Here is a 21396-nt window from a genome sequence, read left to right as displayed (position 1 = left end):
TTAAAACACTGGATTTGATCCTTTAAAAACAAGTGGAAGTTCTTCACTGATTAACACACGTGCTGCTAATTGGCCAGTTGGAAATGCTGGTTACACAGGACCTCCCAAAATAGCAAACCAGAGCTTTTATTTGTTTATACCTACAGTGTTTGGAATACAGATAAATATATTTATGAATTGCTTCTGTTCGTCCGTCTTGCTGGGAAACATTTTTGTCAACTCAGGACATCAGTGAAAACTGAGCTTAATAAACAAGACACATTACAAAACTAATGTTTCTTACTCTCTGCAACCCTGTTCAGGCAGCAACGTTTGTATTGACTGAGGATAGCAAAGGAGTTGGGGTATTTGCAGAGCATACGCCTCAGCGACCTGTTCTCTGCACACTTCCAATTGTCTGTTGACTTGCAAGAGGAGGGTTGTTTGCCAGCCTAAGACCCAAAGTCTTTGTAGGAGATGAGGGGGATTGAATTTAATTTCAGTGGGATTTAGGTGCTCTGCTCCTGCTGATTTTTCTCCTTTTTTTTTAGTAGTTCATCGGCACTTTGGAAAACTTCCCGTGTTTTTACAGAAAATAAACATCACTGCGTGACAGCTCAACTGCTGGAGAATAGAGACCCAGTGGCCTGAGGAGCACAGTGCCATAGTACGTGGCACCACCCAAAAGACAGCCCTTGGGATGCTATCACTTTATAGTACCACTATTACATGTTTTATGTAAGCACGTGGTGTGTAAAAAGGCCTGATGGTCTTGTGGATGAGGAGATACCTTGTTAGAGATGGTGCTGCTTTTTTTGGGGATGGTCAACGTTAAACAGCGCCTTTGCAGAACCATCCCTTGGTGTCACTTGTAGCTGTGAAACTGGTTCTGATATCAACAAAATGTACTTTGTTGTGGTAACTTGATAGGACAGCAACTGCCTAAAAAGGGCAATAATTGGGAGCTCTGGTTGAGTTTAGGTACCGAAGAAAGGCCCTGTGCAGGGGGATAATGGAGTTTCAGAGCACAGCCACAGGGAGGAGCAGGAATCCACAGCAGCATGGAATCAGAGCGGAGCTGCTCACTTCTGTGCAGCAGGAGGAGTAACCAGGCTTAGGTTGTGCATCACATTGTGCACTGATCCCAACATGAGTAGACAAAAGTCTGTCGGTCCCAGCACTCAGGTAAATCCAGTCATGGGGTAAGCAGCAAATATTGCAAAACAGCCTTTGGTGAAGTATAAGGATGCGAAAATGCCAAAAAAAAATCTGCAATTTGAAAATTTACAGAAACCAGCAGAAACGGTTTTCACAGAGGTCCAAGCTCAAGTTTGTCATTCTGTCATCTCAGTAGGAAATCCCCTGTCTTTCATGCACTTGAAGTGGAAGTTGGATAAGCTGTATTTCAGTCAGCAAAACGCAGAGTAATTTGCCTTTTCTAATACGCACAGAGATTACCAGGGAGGCACACATCTTCAGCTTCAGTTTAGCTCAGATTTGGGCCTCCTCATGCACCAGGAGAAGGAAACGCAGCTCAGTTTGTCTCCAAGTGAGCCTTTGGCTGTGTGTCAGGGACCAGCAGTAGAGAACCCTTTACCCAGAACCCAGAGATGGAACACACTCACATAAGGTCCAGATACTGCCCAGGTGCCTGTTGGTACTGGTCTGCCAGAGGTGTTTAAATGCTGTATTTAGGCTCTATGGAGGAAAAGTTACCCAGGTCTGTACAGCAGATATGGTGGGACTCTCCTATTTAATGGCAAGAACAAAGATGGGGACATCTTCCAATGAAACTCATTCCAAATTCTGATAAGTTAGAATCACTAGCATTGGCAAGCACTTGTATTTTGGGTTTTAAACTGAGAACATGATATTAAACTGAGACATTCAGATGGTAAGACCACAGTGGAGCATGATACCCTGGAGCTGCTGTGACACAGACTGTCAGAGGCATCTGGGTAGACACTCAGAGGCTTCCTGGTGATGCTGCCTCACTACCCTGGTCCTGGATGGGGAGAATTCATCCTCCAACAGGAGCAGTTACCTTCTTCATTGGAAGCAAGCTTAGGTTTTGCTCGTTTGATGCACCATCCAGCCCTCCAGCTGCTGTTTAGATGGGCTCGAGTCTCCCATATAACCTGTATCATGCTTGGACATTTGTACTGATGTCTTTGACATCCTACAGGTCTCAGGTGCCATTAGATATCTGCGTGCCACAGAGATGATCAGAGGACTGGAGCATCTCTACTATGAAGAAAGGCTGAGCAGTTGGGGTTGTTCACCTGGATAAAAGAAGGCTGCAGGGAGATCCTAGAGCAGCTCCCAGTGCCTAAAGGGACTACAAGAAACCTGGAGAGGGGCTTTGGACAAGGGCCTGTAGGGGCAGGACAAGGGGAATGGCTTTAACTTGCCAGAACAGGGGAGACTGAGATGAGCTCTTAGGCAGAAGCTCTTCCCTGTGAGGGTGCTGAGGCGCTGGCACAGGGTGCCCAGAGAAGCTGTGGCTGCCCCATCCCTGGCAGTGTTCAAGGCCAGGTTGGACACAGGGGCTTGGAGCAAGCTGCTCCAGTGGAAGGGGTCCCTGCCCGTGGCAGGGGTTGGAGCTGGATGAGCTTTAAGGTCCCTTCCAACACAAACCAGTCTGGGATTCTATGATTCTCTGTGGGGAGCCAAATCCTGCCTGTGCCCAGCGAAGCCAGCCAGGGAAGCGGTGCCTGCTTGGCAGCCCCGTGGACACTAGATGCCACTGTTCCATTAGCCATGGTGCAGCAGGCTGGGGAAACCATCCTGTTTACAATGCAGGCGAAACTTCTCCGCTTTTTCTTGCATGCCCCACGTCTGTGAAGCCTGCAAGCGCTGTCTGCCTGGTAAAGCTGGCGGGTAGATGCTCATAAGCGCTCTGTGCTTCCCGCGGCAAGACCATCGAACCTGCGAAGGTGCTAGGGCTGGGGCCAGGGCCTCTGCTCCTGCTTGGAAGTGCCTCTCTCCATGGGGCTGACTGCTGCAGGAATTAGCATGCTTGCTAAGGACATTAATTTTTCTAACTCAAGGGCGACTTTGGCACCCCTTCCTTTGCCAGGAAAGGTAAAACACCAAAAATTCTTGACCATGAGCAATGTGAGAAGGGTTAAAGTGCATCTGGCTGCAGCTGGCTTTCGGGTAATTTCTTTGTTTTAGTCTCAACTTTGTATTTAACTAATATTTCAACTGGAAAGAAAGAAAAAGGAAAAAAAAGAAGGCCACTTGGGTTCCCTTTTTCTAAGCCACAGTAGCAGCAGACACAGCTAGCACAGTTTGTACTGATAACCACGGACAGCAGGGTAGCTTCTCCAAAATGAGAAATGTGGACTTATACCAACTGATGGTCTAAGCCTTGTCTGCCACCAGCAGCCATTTGGATATTCCAGGCATTGCCTGTATCGATCAGGCTGTTGAGCGAACGCCGAGCAAGGAATTTTAGTGTTTTGGGTCATGGGAAGAAACACTGTCAAGTTCCCTTCCTCTAAATTAAAGCTGGGAATTAGGTACAGTGCAACATGTCATCTGTAATAGAGACCTGCTAGAAACAAAGGTCCATTTACAGACCATCTTGACTGCATGTGCACACGTGGTTTCTTCTTTGTATTCCAAGTTTTCCTTGACATACATCATGAATTTGACAGCATAAGAAATGTAAGAATCGTGGTGGAAATTCAGCTGTAAGATGGGCAGAAGGTGGCAGTGTAGGTGTTTGGGAAAAGTGAGGAAGATGGGAGGCAGTGCCTGAAAGGAGTCGTCGGGTGTTCCGTTTTACTTGCTATGGATGTAAATCACACCATAAGCTCTGATAAGTAATGAGAATGGACATGGGAAAGAAAACTGTCATCTTTTAGATTTCAGATATAGGAAAAATTACCATTTCAAACCACTCAGTTTCAATCATTTCTAATGTTCGAAATTCCAACACTTACATGCTCTTCCTGCAGGGAAAGCGTGTACTTTTCTAATCTAATGAGGATCAGTAATGTTGAGTGACTTACCACAAAATAGCTTTCTAAAAGTATTTCTTTGAAGAAAAACAACATTTTTTTGGTTATTGTTTTGCATGGGGAGTCCTTGCTAGGTAAGTTATGGATTATCAGAAACATTTCTTTGTCTTACAAATTGCAGACCTCGCAGACACATCCATTGGCGAGCTGCCCTTGCACAAGGGAGGCCATGGAGAAATCTGCCCACTGGCAACTCCTAAATGCCCTAAGGAAAGACTTGTATAGCCAAAATCTTGTCTGTTTTTCATATCGGTTGGTTTAATGAAACAAAACATACCACCTCTCCCCATAAGCCTTATCCTTACCCTTTAAGGAGAACAGTAATTTTTCAAAGTAATAAATTCTAATAAATTCAGATAACGAATTCAGGTGACTGTTTTGTCTTACTTAGATTAGGAAATGAAGACACTGTGCAGACTGTGGAACATGATAGGACCCGGCACCATTAAAATAAACAGCTTTAGGCAGTCAAGCTAGTCGACAGCCGAAGAGGTAGAGCCATATCAAAGCAAAGACAAGAGGGCAGCAATGGGGGCCAATAGGCCCAGCCACTGGCCAAGAAGTGGAAAGAGGGTTTGGCAGGTGGGGAAGGTTGTGTGCAATGGGTACAGTGTTGGTGCCAAAAGATGCTGTGATGGTGTGGCAGAGTGCGTCATCTGGGTAGCACCAGCAGGATGAAATGTGTTTGTGTATGCCTGAATAACCATCGTTAAAACCCCAGTCTGATGATAGCTCACCAGCAGATCAGAAAGAAGAGAGTTTTATGAAACCATGTGTTACCGAAAGTTTATCCTTTCAAGAGTGGCGACTTTATATCTGTTAAGCTGCTGGATTCTTTCCATTGGCTTGAACTGGGTTTGAGTCAGACTTTGGAGACACAAACACTAGGGCAAGTCCAGACACCAGTGGAGTCAAAAACAAAACTTGTGCCAGCTGCCCATCTATTCCTCTTCTGCATCAACGTCTCAGAAATAACAAGTATGGTTTCTGAAAAGATTTCCGTAAGTGATGAGAGGTTCTACCTAAACTTGCCTGAAGGAAGAAAACAAAGTGCAAACCATTTCTCATGGACAAGGGTATATTCAGGTCAGACCTCAGGAGGTCTCAGCCAACCCCCATTATTTCTTGCTCAAGATAATCTCTTCCATTTTGAAAATTTCATGAGCAATTTGTTTTGAAAACATTATTTGCATGCAAAATATTTTACCCAGCCAAAGAAGTGGTGGTTGGTACAAAGGAAATGCATTGAACTTTTTTCTTTTTTTAATTAAAAAGAAGTGAAATAGAAGATTTGTGACACTCATCTGGAGAGCAGGTTTGGAGTGAATTAATCCCTCTATGAAATACTCCTTCAATACCTCTAATCATTCTTGGTGATAGGAAATTGGCCTAGAATTTGGAACCTCCATTTCTATTCCTAGACCTGCCCCATCTGTATCTGCCCTTCAGTGCAGGATGGGGAGGTTGCACCTACTAGTGCTGGCGGCAAAATGGCCTTCCTGTGCTGGAGGTGCTGTCAAGGTCTTGATATTTCTGCATCTGTCTTCAAGCAAAACTTTGTATCTCTAAAGCATTCACCGGGCTATTATCCAAAAGACTCTACTATAATAATTTCAAGATGTTTTGCTTCAATTTTGACTATTTTTTTTTTCTAAATGCTCTCCAACTTTTTAGTAGAATCCAGATATAAAGCATTGTTCCTATCCAGAAAATGAAACTTTAAATTCAGGTCACAGCAGTGCCTTTTAAAGCAGTGCTAAAACAGTTTTGGTTTTTTTCTTAATGCAGGGGAATACCTATTCCCACAAATAGTTTCAATTCTGATAAATCAGCATTTCCAGACAGAAGATCAGTTAATTTAGTTCTGTTTTAAATCCTAACCCTGCCTAATACTTAACTCTTTGTTGTGGACTGCTTTGGGATCTACTAGCAGTTTGCGTTACGTGGCAGTCGGTAGCATTAAGATCATTTTGTAAGAGAAAATCACGTTTCAAAACATAAGGGAAGAGCATCTTTTAATCATTTTGACTATGTTTAAGTGAGATCACCAAGAGAGACTATAGCTCTGCAAAGGACATGTGCAGGCATGCACAGGAATTTGGCTTGCCTGAGGTTTATCTGTCCCAATTAAAGGCAGATGCAGCCTTTTTGCTTCCATGAACGTTTATGAACTGGCTGATCTGCTGAACAGGGAGACAGTTAACATACAGCAACTGGTCCTGAACTAATCAGACGCACATTTTTACAGCGTTGTTTGGCTTTAATTTGCTCGGTTGCATGAAGAAGATTCTCAGTTTTCCTACCTACCTCCTTGGACAAGATGCAGCACAGAAATTCCCCAAGTTTGGGTAATCACGTACTTTGTGTCGCTTCTCCAATGTCTATGGCAAAAGAGGAGAATTACAGGATGCACAAACTATCCAAGTGCTTTTGCTCTAATTCTGCTTTGCAGAAGAGAAAGAGCTTCCCAGAAGCACATGCAAACACATGGGGAATGGTGAATGGTTTGGAAAGCCCAACAGGTTCTTAAATCTGTGTAAGTGTCCAAGGAGGCACTTGAACACCACCATTCCCCTGCTTGAACACCCGAACACCACCATTCCCCTGCTGAGGTGCTTAGTGGTGTCCTGCTGATGAGCACATCAGATGCCTGGTGAAGCTGTAGTCAGTTGTCCATCAGGGCAGCTCTGACAAGATGAGTGTACCTACATACATGGGTCATTGCACACCAGGGGAAAGCGAGGCTCAGGTCAACTCCCCTGCAGCCCTGATGTCTCCCACAAGATCAGTTCAGCCTGGAGACACTTCAGAGGCCAAACATGGCCACGAATGCAGCAGCCTCTCACTATTACTTGCTCCTTGTCCAGCAGGAAACCTCAGTTTCAAAAGACTCTCTGGGCAGTTGGACCAGCTATGGATCTGGCCCCCTGGTTGCAAGCCAACACAAACCCTGCTAGACGACGGACAAACAGGATGTTTAAAGGTAAGCTCAATGCAGTTTTTGCTCCTATACTCATAAATACCACTTACAAATGCTAATTTCTCTTTCAATTATGTATATGTGTTATCAAAGGTCTCAAGAAGTTTAACAGCAATGGAAATGCTTCACACGTCTGCAGAGCATCTGCAGGATCAGAGCAGCAGTTTCTTTCCTCTCCAGCCTTTATTTTTCTTGAAACAGTGACGATTTACCTTCCTCGTTCCAGATGCTGGGGCTTGTTTTTCAATCCATCACCCCTTTTCCAGAGTCTTTCCTTAGGTTTTATTATTCTTATTCCATGTCAGGTTTGCTGGTACTTGTTTTCTCCCTTTGAGCCTTACCTTTCACGCCTCTCTATTTCCTAGTTTTTATTAATGTAAACCTGCATGTTTCAGAGTTAATGAGGTGGTAGGGGGCTGGCTGGGAACAGGACAGCCTGACATCAGCGCTTACCAGGCTTTTCCTATATTTAGAGCAAGATGTAGCCATGAAACTATGTGAACTGACAGTCGGCGAACCTACAGCTATACTGTGAAATATGTGGTACAGACGTAACCGTCAGCCTGGGACTGAGCCTCCCACCCACCACACTAAGCAGAAAGGTTTGTTAGGGATAACAAAACTCTTTCCGTCTTGTAATGATTCGTGCCAAAACGGCTGTTGACTTCAGTAGAGAGAGCTAAAGGCTTAAATCTGGGAGGGTGTGTAGTCATCATGCAGCTTCTAGGTAAGAACAAATACACTTTTCAGTGCTGAAGAAAGAGGAGAGTGGTCCACACCACCCAGCTTTTCATCCCTGTGTTTGGAGCAACTTTTGGAGATGCTATTCGCCATTATTTCCATTTCTTTTACATTAAAGACTAGTTTCACTTGGTGTTGCCAGTGTTTTACTGCCCTCATTGTAACAGATTTCTTCCTCACATCCAGCCTGAATCTCCCCTCTTTTAGTTAAAACCCTTGCCCTATTGCAACAGACCCTGCTAAAAAGTCTCTCCTCTCTTGCACGTAAAGGGCGTTTTACATGCAGGGAACAGCAAATTGTGGGTAACAAAGAGGTCAGCATGGATGTCTATGACAAAGTTGTAAATACACCTGATCGGAGTGGTTTCTCTTCTTGCTTTAAGTGCACCAAACACTACTTTTCACTTGAATTCCTTTCTCGAGTGCCTCCCTGGTTCAGCAGGATGTCAGCCTGCATCCCCCAGGCCAGTAGAGCATCATCACTCACAGCAGGCAGCACCCTTGAGATGTTTCTGTAGCTCCAAAGGTCAACAACAGCAACAGGATGTGAGGATACCCAATCCTTTGTGTCACAGAGTTCCCAAGATGCCATTCCCAAGACTCTTTCCTATCCTGCGGTGAAGATGGTTGTGGCTCAGGACACAGCCCTCTCTCGGTGGCTTTGGCAAGCTTTCCTGGTTGAGGTCAGCTCTCCAAGCAGTGCACAAGTGGAGGGTCCGTGCCCTGGAGTACACTCACATAAATCACTGCAGCTCTGCCCGTTCCAGGTGTCTCCGGACCTGGCCCCAGACGCTCTGTTTGTACAATTTCTTCCTCCCTGTGAATGATTTGTGTCTTTTGAAGATGCAGAACTGATTTCATCCTGAGCCGGGGCAGCGGCTCCCCCTGAGAGCTGGTGACCTGTTGCCTGGGTTCATACGTGATAAATGACAGTGAGGAGTGAAGGGCATTTGCTCCGACTCTCAGATATAAGTCTTCAGTAAACAAGGGGATGGAAGCAAACACACACTTTCCTAGCTATTAACTTTTCAGTTTCAATTTACAGCATTTGTTACAGCTTTTTGGAATGATTTTCCACCCCAGGAAAAGACAGATGTGATGTTTTCACAGGCTTTTTGCTTGCTTTGCCCTGTTCAGCTCAGTACCTTGCTTGGTCAGAGCACATCAGTGGGTACAACCAGTTTCCGACATTTCAATGGAGGTTTTCATTAGTTTTAGTCTTCTTTAGGTCCACCTGCCTGTCCACATATCCTGCTCTGGGAGGATTCTTTGCCAGACAGAGATGAGGAATGAATTTAGGCTACATGGTTTGATGGGAGAAACGAAAAAATTCCCAGGACCCCACATTTGCCCACCCTTCTCTCCATAAAAGCCTTTGGGAAGAGGAGGAAGTAGCAGGCAGCTGTCTCCTTCTACCCTACAGGCACTAGCCCCTCCTGAGCTGATGATCATTCTCTTTGAAAGACCCTACAAATGACTAAATTCAGGGTACCTGTTCCTATTTGTATTCCTCCTGTGTACTCCTTTGAAGCATATTCTAATTCTCCCTGTTCCCCAGCCTCATTTCAACTGATGGTGCTGGAAGGTATTTAAAGTTACAGCCATACTCCCATGGGTCACCATGAAAGAAATTAAAGAGGGAAAAAAAGGAAAAGAAGCCCAGAAAGAAAGCCTGAGTCTGTCTGCTGCACAGCAATGCTTATATTCCAATTACAGAGAGCGAGGGGCCAGACTCAACAGACTTTGAGACAGGGAAAGGAAGAATTATGTTGGAAACCCAGACACTGAAGCCATAAAAGAGTGACTGCCTGTAAATGGCTAATCCAGTTAACAAAGCAGGCAGGTGGCAAACATGCTTTTGATCCGAATGGAGCAGATTTACACTCCCTGAGGGGCTGGCCTGCAGCTGGGCTGCTCCTGAAGGGCAGGAATGACCCACAGGCCCATGTGTGATGGCATTAAAAAAGCAACACACCCCCAAAAATAACTTCTCAGCCCTCCTTCCTCCATCTCACACAGCGCTGGTCCAGAGCAGGCAGCTCCCCAGCTCCACAACCCCCGTTTCCTTGCTCCTTCCTTCCTCGGGATGCTGGCAGCAGGGGATTTCTGTCCTACCTGCTGATGGCTGGTGCTCTCCTCCTGCAAATGGCATTTATGGCAGGCGTGTTCCTGCCGCTGCCAGGCTTTGCACACACACACTGCCAGGGAAGACGAAGGCACCCCTCGGCTGAGCTGGCCTGAATCCAGGCACGGAGGGATAAAGGAGCATTATCCCGTTTATAGGATGTTATGAATGAGGCTGGGCAGGGATGGAGGTGACATGGTGCAGCTGCCTTCCCAGGGGAGGCTGAGATAAACAGCCCCACCGGCTCCTTGAGGCCACTTCTCTGATTACCCAATCGTTTCCTCTGGGCTCCGTGTCTCATAAATCCCTTGGCTGGTTGGGCCCTGAGCAGCGATGGGGGCTGTGAACGTGCAGCCAAGCGATGCGCCCTGTTCTCAGGCTAACAAGGGACTGTTTGAAAGGAGCTCCGGGAGGGATGACGGCCAGCCAGGAACCTCTGGGAGGATGCTGCAAGCCAGACTTTGAAGGCACGGTTTGTTTAGGGACATCAGGTTTCAGCTGGATCCACTGATACTGGATATGCCAATAAGAAATCCCAATTACCAGGCAAAATTGAGTAAGAGGCTTTGAGGCCGCGGGTACCTTTAGCTGAGCAGTACATAAACATCCTGCTCTCTCCTTGGCAGGAAGGGACGGAGAAACCACTCTGCCTTGTGTGCTCTGTCTGAACTAAATCGGAGCTCTCAGACTTGAGTACCTCTTCCTTCACCATGCACCCAGCAATAACCAGGGGGAGCAGAAAACTCACAAGAAATGGTGTGTTGAAAAGGGCTTTGCTGTGCCCCCCATCTGCCCCTGAATGCACAGATCCTCCTCAGCAACAGCATAAGCTTCATCCACACGCAGAAGCTTGGCTTGAAAAGAAAGAACCACCAAGATCTTAGGCATCTTCCTCTAGAAATGCCATGCAAATAGATAGGTTGAGTTTTGAGAAGGGATTAGTAGCTTTTGTTGGGTTTCCAAAGGGCTACAAGGAGACACCAGGGGAAGGAGAGCTTCCTAATCCTCAAGCACTGCTGAGGTTTCTGGGGTTTGCAGCCAGGATACCTCTGTAGAACATGTGAGACCAGAACAGCGATGTGCTAGACTGCCCTGTGACCCCAGAGAGATGTCAGTCCAGGCTTACTGAAGTCACCAGGAGAGCTGTAAGCATACAATGCTTCATCTTTATAAATAAATAAGTTAGGAAGAAATAGCACTTGACATCACTGACACCCGCAGAATGGGATATGGCCTTCTGAATTCCCAAACCGTGGCTTGGATCCAATCCTATTAAAAACAGGGTTTCACTAGGAGTTGAATTCTTTCTGCTCCTACCTGCCTTTGGCCAAGCTTTTCCAATAGGACATGGGACCACTTTGGGCTTTGTCCAGAAGCCACCCCAAGTAGGGGATGCTTTATTTCCTCTGCTTTGCTGCTCTCAAGGTGGACCGCATCAGAAGTCCCAATCCTGGAAGCTGTATCGAACAGCTTAGTGCTTTTAGGAGATGCAACAGATGCAGTCAGGCTTTTATCTTCCAGGGCCTCCGAATTGCTGGATCTGTATTTTATTTCAGTGATCTCTCAATGGCTAGCAATTACATAGAGCCAGAGAACAGACCCATTTGGATAACTTTTTGCTTGGTCAAAGCCTATATTTAACTACGATTCCTGGCTCTCTTTCCAACAGTCCATGAGAGGCCTTATTTTCCAGCCTGCACCTGAACAACCCAAAGCCCTCAAGAGATCAATAAGTACACCTGGAAACGATCCATGATCACTACCTGCCAAGAGCTGAGACCAGCGCTTCTGATTGCTGTGATCTTCCTTTACCCATCAGTGAATCCCCAACCTGTCAAAGTGCCACCAGAGAGCTCCTGCCCCCAGCCCTCCGTGTGAACGCTGGCAGCTGCTGGTGGCCTCTCCAAACAGCTTCATTTCATGCCACAGCTATCCATCTGCAGCTGTATTCCACCAAGTCACTCTTTGGGAGCTTGCTGACCTTATAAAGCATGATTTGGGTTTGTTTAAAGAAACAGAACTGCCTGCCTGCGGGGTGCTTTGATCCTAAACAGTGTTTTTAAGTGATGGGGCTGGGTGAGGCAATGAAATGATATGCTGGTGAGTCACGACATCCGCTTTGTCAAACAGCATACCTGATTTTCGTGCTCAGTGTCAAATATTTGCTGTCTGTCTGAGTAGAAAGGATATTTCACAGCAAAACCAAACGCCTGTTTTTACAGTGGTGCATCCTTTCACTGCGGGATGTTCTCTCTCACACACGTGTACACACACACTCGGTCGTGCAGAGGAGTCTGACATAAAGCCAAGGTAAAAAAACAGTACTCAAAGTTACAGACAGAGCAAAACGAGACACCCCAAAAATGCCATTAGCTTTCAGGAAACAGCTTTCAGAGCCCAAATCACCCTTGGTGAAAGCAAGCCCGGCTCCATTAAATTCAACAGACACTGTTACACTTCACTGGAGTAGTGCTTTTAGGGTTTATTTGAGGTTAACTGCTCAAATCCCTGGCTTACAGACCTCTTTATGTCCAAGATAACAAATGCAAAGGCAAATAGGAGCAGAGAAAGAAGCCGTGCTAGCCTCCGGTTCCCTGCTCCCTGGCTCGCTGTGTTTGCTGACAGCGCAACTATGCAAAGCATCTGGCTCCACACACATTGTGGCTGTCCTGCTTTTATTTCAGCCATTCCCAAGGCAGCTTTGTTCTCTTGGTTTGCTCTTCTGGTAGGAGCCAGGTTGGGATACCCACATCAAGTAAACAAGTCCTATCTGCACTTTTCCTTGAGTACTGATAATGAGAGTCCATTATAAACAGGGCCTGGCCATCCCCAGGCATAAAAGCTGGGCTTTGTCCACACCTGGAGGATGCTACAGTGAGAAAAGCCCAGTACTGGTCAAACAGGGACAAAACCCTGTGTATCCCATGGGCAGAGGGTGCTGTCCGCTGATGCTCTGCAGAACTGAGATGCTCTCTGTAGCTGATGGAGGTAGCGGGTAGGACTATGGCACCCACACTGAGTGCTCCCCAGTATTTCTGTTTCTGTTTCCCCATGCACAGGCATGTCTGCTTATATGCAAGTCCAGCAATTAATCTCACATTCAAGTGTCTGTGTTATCCAGACTTTAATTGCATCAAGGATGATTTTGGTTACGTATTAAGCAATACTTTCATACAGCCCTATGCTTGCTCTCCAAGCTTGCCTGTGGAGTCTTCCTCTCTGGAGGTTTAAGAAGATTAATTTCATACTTAATACATATATATAGATATATAATATAGTAATTATATACAATTTCAAATTTAATGGTTGTTGATGTTGTTGCTTTGCACCTAGTAGGGGTGAGGGGCCTTAGCCCTTTTTATTTATTTATGTATTTTTTAATAGAACCAGTTCAACCCTCCCTTACCAATCTGCTTGTTGTTATGGGAAGAGTCCCCATGTGGAAAGGGGTTTGGGGATCAGAGCCCATTATTATCTTGGAGTCCATTATTATCAGAGCGCATTAGCTAGGGTCCTTCATGAGAAAAGAAACAGCTCCAAACTGTCAGATATTGGAGGGGGGATGCTGTGGTGTCTCTCCCAAAGACACAGCACAAAGTCACAGCTCTGATAAAGGCTCAAGCACCTTTTCTTGCACTATAGGAACATAAGCATCTCCCTGGGCTCCTGCAGAGCTTCAGGAAGGAGCCGAGCAGTGGTGCTTGTACCTGGGTATTCCCAGCATTCTTCTGTTTTCTCTCTGTTTGGAATCATCTGCCTTCATGGTCCTGTTCCTCTCCTTGACCTTGGAGGCTCTTGCAGCTATTTACACCTTCAAGAGAAGCTTTGCTACTGGCAGCAGCTCAGGCTTTCCAGGATGAGGCAAGGGGCACCATTGGATTTCCACACTGCAAATAAATGCTCCTTTGCTGTAACTCCCAGAGCAGCACAGGGGTGCAGAGCCAGACTCGCTGGTCTTGCTGCTCACTGTGCCTGGGGACACCTGAGAGGTGGGAGGTGTGGGGGAAACTCCTGGTTCCTTACAGCCACTCTGCCTGTGGCCTCGCTGTGCTGTTTTGGCAATTAAAGACAACCACCTATTTCCTAATGGCTGTTTCCAATCCCACAGTCTCTGTGGCCACAACCCACAGGCTGGGATATGCTCCACTGACTGTTTTGTTCAGGATAGAAGGGCCTCAGTGAAGATGCCCCATCTCCACCTCTCACACAGCTCGTAGAGTGAAGCTTGTTACAAACTGTAATTAGGCTTGGCACTGGCACATGCTTGCAGCACATTGTTCCGGTTGCTGTTCTGTGTCTTTGCTTTGCCGACGTGGTTAATGAACCACCAGTCCCTGATGGACGGCCTTGGTACCCAGCAATAACCAATGGATCTGAGCTGCACTACAGCTAATGTGAATTAGCAAAGCTTCGCTCTCAGATCTCCACCAAGCAACACCCCCAAAATTGCCTTGTTACAGTCAGCCAAGTGCCCTATTGGATTCTTTTTTTAATTGCAACATTTAGTTAAAAACTGTCACCAGCTTTCATATCAGCTTATCATCACAGAGACACAGACTGGTGTGGCTGGAAGGGACCTTAAAGCCCATCCAGCTCCAACCCCTGCCACAGGCAGGGACACCTTCCACTGGAGCAGCTTGCTCCAAGCCCCTGTGTCCAACCTGGCCTTGAACACTGCCAGGGATGGGGCAGCCACAGCTTCTCTGGGCACCCTGTGCCAGCGCCTCAGCACCCTCACAGGGAAGAGCTTCTGCCTAAGAGCTCAGCTCAATCTCCCCTATGTTAGGTTAAAGCCATTCCCCCTGTCCTTTCCCCACATACCCTCATAAAAAGCCCCTCTCTGGATTTCTGCTTGGCCCTCTACAAGGTCACATCTACATCCCCATGTGCCATACTAGGATTGCCTGGGATTCAGAAGACCCTGATATCTTTCTTCCTCTCATAGCAGGCAAGGTTCAGTGGTTTGGGGTGGTTTTGCTTCTGGTCTCAGCAGGAGGAGATGGTGGAATATGTTATCTCAGGACTGCCATCACATCTGGGACAGAGAAGTTCCCAAGGGATGCTCTGGTCAAGGGAAGGCAGCTGGGGAGATGGTGGGAAGGGAAGGAGGCAGGGGGAAAGGCAGAACAATAGTTATTTATTTTGATTTTAAAGCCCAATATTTCTAGTTTGTTTATTCTGTGCTCTGAGGAGAGAACAGAGATTCCCAGAAAAAGTATCTGGGAAAAAGAGGTTCCCATGTCCTTCAGCCCGTCAAAGAACAGGACCACAATGTTTGTTTGAAACAAAGATAAAAATAGCACAAAGCTGGGCAAGAGCCCCACGACAACCTTTGTCCTCAACCACACATGTGCACAGGCACACGCGGATGCTGGCACATGCTTGCCCAGGTTACCCCCTTGGTCTTCTCTAAGCCTGCTGTGGTCTCAGAGCAGGTCTGCTCAAGCGTGTTTTCTGCTCTGAACAGGCATCTCCATCCCTCGGAGCACTGGTCCCTTCAGCTTATATTCAGCACCGTAAGACTTTGAAGCAAGGATGCATGAAAGATCAGAGAAGCAAATGAACAGGGATCTTAACTGACAACCTCAGTTCACATAAACTCACTGTATCCTTCTGTGTATCTATCTGTATCTATGTGTATCTATGTGTATCACTGTATCTATGTGTATCTATGTGTATCACTGTATCTATCTGTATCTATGTGTATCTATGTGTATCACTGTATCTATCTGTATCTATGTGTATCTATGTGTATCACTGTATCTATCTGTGTGCTGCCAGTCCCTGAAGGATTTGTTATGTCCAAATCCACTCAGTGCAAACAGGAAAAAGCCTTCCTTCCTTCCTTCCTTCCTTCCTTCCTTCCTTCCTTCCTTCCTTCCTTCCTTCCTTCCTTCCTTCCTTCCTTCCCTCCTTCCTTCCTTCCCTCCCTCCTTCCTTCCTTCCTTCCTTCCTTCCTTCCTTCCTTCCTTCCTTCCTTCCTTCCTTCCTTCCTTCCTTCCTTCCTTCCTTCCTTCCTTCCTTCCTTCCTTCCTTCCTTCCTTCCTTCCTTCCCTCCTTCCTTCCTTCCTTCCTTCCTTCCTTCCTTCCTTCCTTCCTTCCTTCCTTCCTTCCTTCCTTCCTTCCTTCCTTCCTTCCTTCCTTCCTTCCTTCCTTCCTTCCTTCCCTCCCTCCCTCCTTCCTTCCTTCCTTCCTTCCTTCCTTCCTTCCTTCCTTCCTTCCTTCCTTCCTTCCTTCCTTCCTTCCTTCCTTCCTTCCTTCCCTCCTTCCTTCCCTCCTTCCTTCCTTCCTTCCCTCCCTCCTTCCCTCCCTCCTTCCCTCCTTCCTTCCTTCCTTCCTTCCTTCCTTCCTTCCTTCCTTCCTTCCTTCCCTCCTTCCCTCCTTCCTTCCTTCCTTCCTTCCTTCCTTCCTTCCTTCCTTCCTTCCTTCCCTCCTTCCTTCCTTCCTTCCTTCCTTCCTTCCTTCCTTCCTTCCTTCCTTCCTTCCTTCCTTCCTTCCTTCCTTCCCTCCTTCCTTCCTTCCCTCCCTCCTTCCCTCCTTCCTTCCTTCCTTCCTTCCTTCCTTCCTTCCTTCCTTCCTTCCTTCCTTCCTTCCTTCCTTCCTTCCTTCCTTCCTTCCTTCCTTCCTTCCTTCCTTCCTTCCCTCCTTCCTTCCTTCCCTCCCTCCCTCCCTCCCTCCCTCCTTCCTTCCCTCCTTCCTTCCTTCCTTCCTTCCTTCCTTCCTTCCTTCCTTCCTTCCTTCCTTCCTTCCTTCCTTCCTTCCTTCCTTCCTTCCTTCCTTCCTTCCCTCCTTCCTTCCCTCCTTCCCTCCCTCCTTCCCTCCCTCCTTCCCTCCCTCCTTCCCTCCCTCCTTCCCTCCTTCCTTCCTTCCTTCCTTCCTTCCTTCCTTCCTTCCTTCCTTCCTTCCTTCCTTCCTTCCTTCCTTCCTTCCTTCCTTCCTTCCCTCCTTCCTTCCCTCCTTCCCTCCCTCCTTCCCTCCCTCCTTCCCTCCCTCCTTCCCTCCCTCCTTCCCTCCTTCCTTCCTTCCTTCCTTCCTTCCTTCCTTCCTTCCTTCCTTCCTTCCTTCCTTCCTTCCTTCCTTCCTTCCTTCCTTCCTTCCTTCCTTCCTTCCTTCCTTCCTTCCTTCCTTCCTTCCTTCCTTCCTTCCTTCCTTCCTTCCTTCCTTCCTTCCCTCCCTCCTCCCTCCCTCCTTCCTTCCTTCCTTCCTTCCTTCCTTCCTTCCTTCCTTCCTTCCTTCCTTCCTTCCTTCCTTCCTTCCCTGTTCTAGCGTGTCTACCCTTTATAACAAGAGACACCTTGATGCTTTGCTAGGTGTGCTGCACGCCTTACATTGGCAGCCAGCATACATACATACCTATCTGTGAACCGAGCAGTTGCTTGCACAGATGTCCACTCAGTCTTCTTTGTTGTAGAGTTTTCGGGTTAGGGGTTTTTTTCTGTGGTTCAGTTCACATAAATCCACACCTGAGGAGTTAAAGAGGACATCTCTCCTCAGCCGCTCAATCACTTCTGTTGCTCCTATGGAATCTTCCGGTTTTCAGGCCAGCTCACTCTCACCCCAAGGCTGACAGCCTGGCTCAGGGTATGATTACACACCTGAAGCACAACGGCTATTATACTACCTGCCCTTTAGCCAGCTGCAAAGCACTACAAGTAATCCTGAAACAAACCTTGAGGAATGAGGCAAGCGGCTCACCAAGTAGTAATACTTGGGTTCTTTTGATCTCAGTTTGTCAGACAGTAGGGTTGTGTTTTCAGGCCTTGAATCTACAGTTATGATAGCTACAGATTTATTCCCCTTTTTTTCACCTCTTGAGTTTATCTCAAGGTCCTCAAGCACAAAATAACACAAGAGGTGCAGGAGCTGGTGACCCTGCCAGAGAGCAAATTTTGCATCCCGCTGGCCTCTGCTCTCAGAATCGCAAAGAGAAGTGCACCCAAAGAACCCTGCTCCTTTAGCGAGAAAACTCTTGTCTCTGGCTGCTGCAGGGTGCGAGATGAAGCTGCTCTGCGAGAGCGGATCTGGTGGGCTGCAGTGGGCCTTGATAAAGCAGAGAAATGGCTTTGCAGTCCCCAGAAAGAGAAGAGCACCAGATACCCAGGATGGCAGAGAGGAAAAGAAAAGGGGGAAGCCTACTGAAGAAATCGTACAAACATTAGACTAAGATGTAAGAAAATGCAGTGCACGTGTTCGTACTTACTGCACGTAATTCAAAATGCAAGGTAGACGCCAGTGTGGATGAACACCGAATGGCTGCACAGCACAACACAACATCTTGTGCCGTCAGACCTCTCAGAGTCCAGATATAGCAGAATTAAATTTATTCCATTTCTTTTGGATAGATTTTAGCCAAAGCAACAGCTTAACTCTTTGGGGTCCTGTGGTAGGCACTGTGAAATATTACATGTCAGTCTGATGTATGAGCTGAAAGAGCCTTCTGTTTTTGCTTAGACCTCAGGCTGGAGAAGTCTGATCTGACACTGCTTTAGCTGGAGAAGAGAGCTCACGTTCAGCAGAAAAACCCCCTTGAAAGCAGGCCTATCGCAAGTGTTGGAGAAGGAACCTTGCCTGCAGTTATTTATTCATGAGCAGGTATCTGCTACATCAAGTTCATGGGAACAGAAAGCATAACTCACCCGGGGACAGCAGTTCACATGCTGCTGGAGTCAAGGCTGAAATGCCAGTCTGCTGCCTAGCAGAGGTGTGTTTCCACAGGGAATGATAAAAGGGAGCCAAGTCAGCCACAGCACGTGGCCCAGCTCCTCGCTGTATTTGGGATAATCCAGGTCAGCTAGCTCGGGGGAGATCAGAGCATTGCACAGGGAAAAGGAGAGATGCAAGAGATGCTGTCCCAGCTCAAGGAGACGCATGCAAGAGAAAGTCTGCCACTGAAGAGACCTGGCATGGAAAACATTGGAGGTGGAAAACCACCTCAAATGCATATAGATGTCTTGGGGACTGCATAGGTTAAGTCCTGAAGCAGCAGCAAGGACCAAAGCACATCTATTTGCCTGGCTGGAATCGGCTCAGGAACCATGTCCACTGAATTGCAAGAATCGGAGACGGTGAGGTCTGAGTTTCTCTGACCCGTCAGAAGCACTACAGGCATATGCCCCAGACGTGTTTTGCAATATTCACATGCTGCAATATTCCCTGGATGTGGTTTATCTCCTCACTTCAGAGAGACTTCCTGGACTCCCACTTCAGCTACACGGCAGGGAGGTGACTGCAATTCCCTCTCACTTTTTCTACTCTTCTGCACCATATACTTTGTATTTAACACTCGTGTTAGAAACTGTAGATCTTGGTGATGCTGTCTCAATCCCAGCCACTAACCAGTCCTATCCTAGCTTTGCTCTTCCCACTGTTTCTCTGTCGTATTTGCAGGTTTCAGAGTTACTGGGGCTCAGGGGGTGGCTGTTGACATTAAAGCTCTGTTCCCAGTCTCCATTTCTGGTGGGCAAGACAGTATTTGGTCAGATTTCGGTTCTCACCAGGGGCTGAAGGCAAGGAATTGCACACCAAGATGTGCAAAAGGCTATTTTTTATTCTGTCTGGGTTTCCACCCACATGTGTGGGTTTGTTGCGTGAGCCAATTCTCAGCTGGTTTGTTGATAAAAGCAAGGAACAACTCATAATTCCGAATGGAAACACCCTGATTTAAAACAATGAGTGATCTGGCTTCTAAGATCTACTGTAATAAGAAAAGTGTGCATTTTTTGCTAGTAAGTTGTGGAGAAAATAAACTGACAGTGAACTCATTTAAGTGTTATTAATGTCAAAATATATTTAACCTCACAAAAATGGGGCTACTGAAAGAATTTCTGGTATGTAAAATGCTGTTAAGTAGAAAAGGAACATACTAAATTTCACTATCTGGTAGTCATCTCGGAATACACAAGAGAGTAAACCAGACCAAAGATGCAGACACAGCCTGTGGGCTTCAGAGGTTCCCAGGCTGGCCTGGTGGATGTTGGGTGATTAAGTCCATTGACGCTTCATTCTGTCTTGTGCTATCCTTGAATTCTTCCCCTCTGCACCCAACACCAGTTACTTGCGGAAGAAGGATGCTCATAAAATTGAGCCTTTGCTGTGAGCCACTGTGGAGACATCCCTACATTTGGGGAATGATGATAATTAGGCTGTGCTTTTATCCCCTTCCTGTAAGTTTCCATGTTCCCTTTCTAATAAAGTAGCCATTACAGAAATGACTTTGGGAAAAAATGTGCAAGGAGCAGCCTTTTCTTGTTTTCTGGCAGCAAAAACATGGAACAAAGCACAAGAAAATCCTCTTGCTTTGCAATTCTATGTATCTTTCAAAATACTTCTCTCACTGACAGCAATCCTTGAGATGACCAGGAGTGCTTCCCATTGCAGCAAGCAGGATTTACCCTGCGAACTTCCTTTTCTTTCTACTTCCTCTCTGCAGTCCATTTATGCACTGATGGCTACCTATATCCAGAAGATGCCTGTGGAAGCAGAGGCTAGAGGCTTCCCCTTTGGGGAATGTGGAGGTTGTTTTTTAATGGTGAACTTCCTACCCTTTCTTTGTCAGAGGCCTTTCACATCCTGCTAACTAGACCCTTCATACACCATTTCAAGCCAAAGCGACATCCCATACCACATCTGAACAACAACAGCACAAATTCAAGACTGTGTACATATCCCCCCCCCCCCCCCCCGGTTTCCACACAGTGTGATGGATCAAATATTTGCTTTTCACAAAGCAGATAACATTGGTGAACTTACAAACTTCAGCCACAAACCCTTATTCCCTTGTGCTCCTTATCTCTAGAGTACAAAGGCCAATTGATTTCTTCCAAGACAGCCAGACTCAGGCTCTCAGCTTTCATGCCTGTTGCAGTTCCTGGTTTTACTCTTTGGGTTGTACTTATCTGATTTAGAGGACAAGGGAGAATAATAGGCAGAAGAGGGTCAGTGAGGAAAAAAGATATACCTCAAAGTTCCAGTTAATCAGTCATCTGGGCACAAAAACCCGTTCAGCTGCTCTCCACAACCAAGGGCTAATGTAACCCACAGTCCTTTAAGAGAGTCGCACCAGTTTCTGGTGCTCTGAATGGAGGCTGCCATTTGCAAAAGGCACCTCCAGCCTAGAGAAACCACCCACCCAGCTTCCAGTGGCTGAAGTTACCCAAGAAGTGCCCTTAGTACCTCAGGGGGTGAATGCCCAGAGCTCTACAGACCCTGAGATATCCAATACGGTTACAGGGTTAACTTCTGAACCTTGAACCATGAGGTCACATCTCCATCTTCAATTGAGAATCAGAAGCAACATGCTAGTGTGCAAGCCCCAAAGGAAAGGAGGTAGCTGGAGACACAAGGAAAGCACAGCTTGGTGCAGGGACAATTGCTGCTTCTCAGTTTCCCTAAGAATTCTGAGATCTCCATCAGGCCAGGGAGGCTGCTGGAAGAGTGATGCCATGAGGATCTGCAGCCTTAGGATGACCTTGAGAAATGGAATCACTTCAGGAAACAGAGCTATGAGAAAAAGATCCATTAAAAAGCAGCGGGAAAAAAATGCA

The sequence above is a fragment of the Psittacula echo genome, assembly GCF_963264785.1.
Source record: "Psittacula echo genome assembly, chromosome: 20".
NCBI classification, from domain to species: domain Eukaryota; kingdom Metazoa; phylum Chordata; class Aves; order Psittaciformes; family Psittacidae; genus Psittacula; species Psittacula echo.
The sequence above is the reverse complement of the archived record's forward strand: the minus strand, read 5'-3'. Positions refer to the sequence as shown.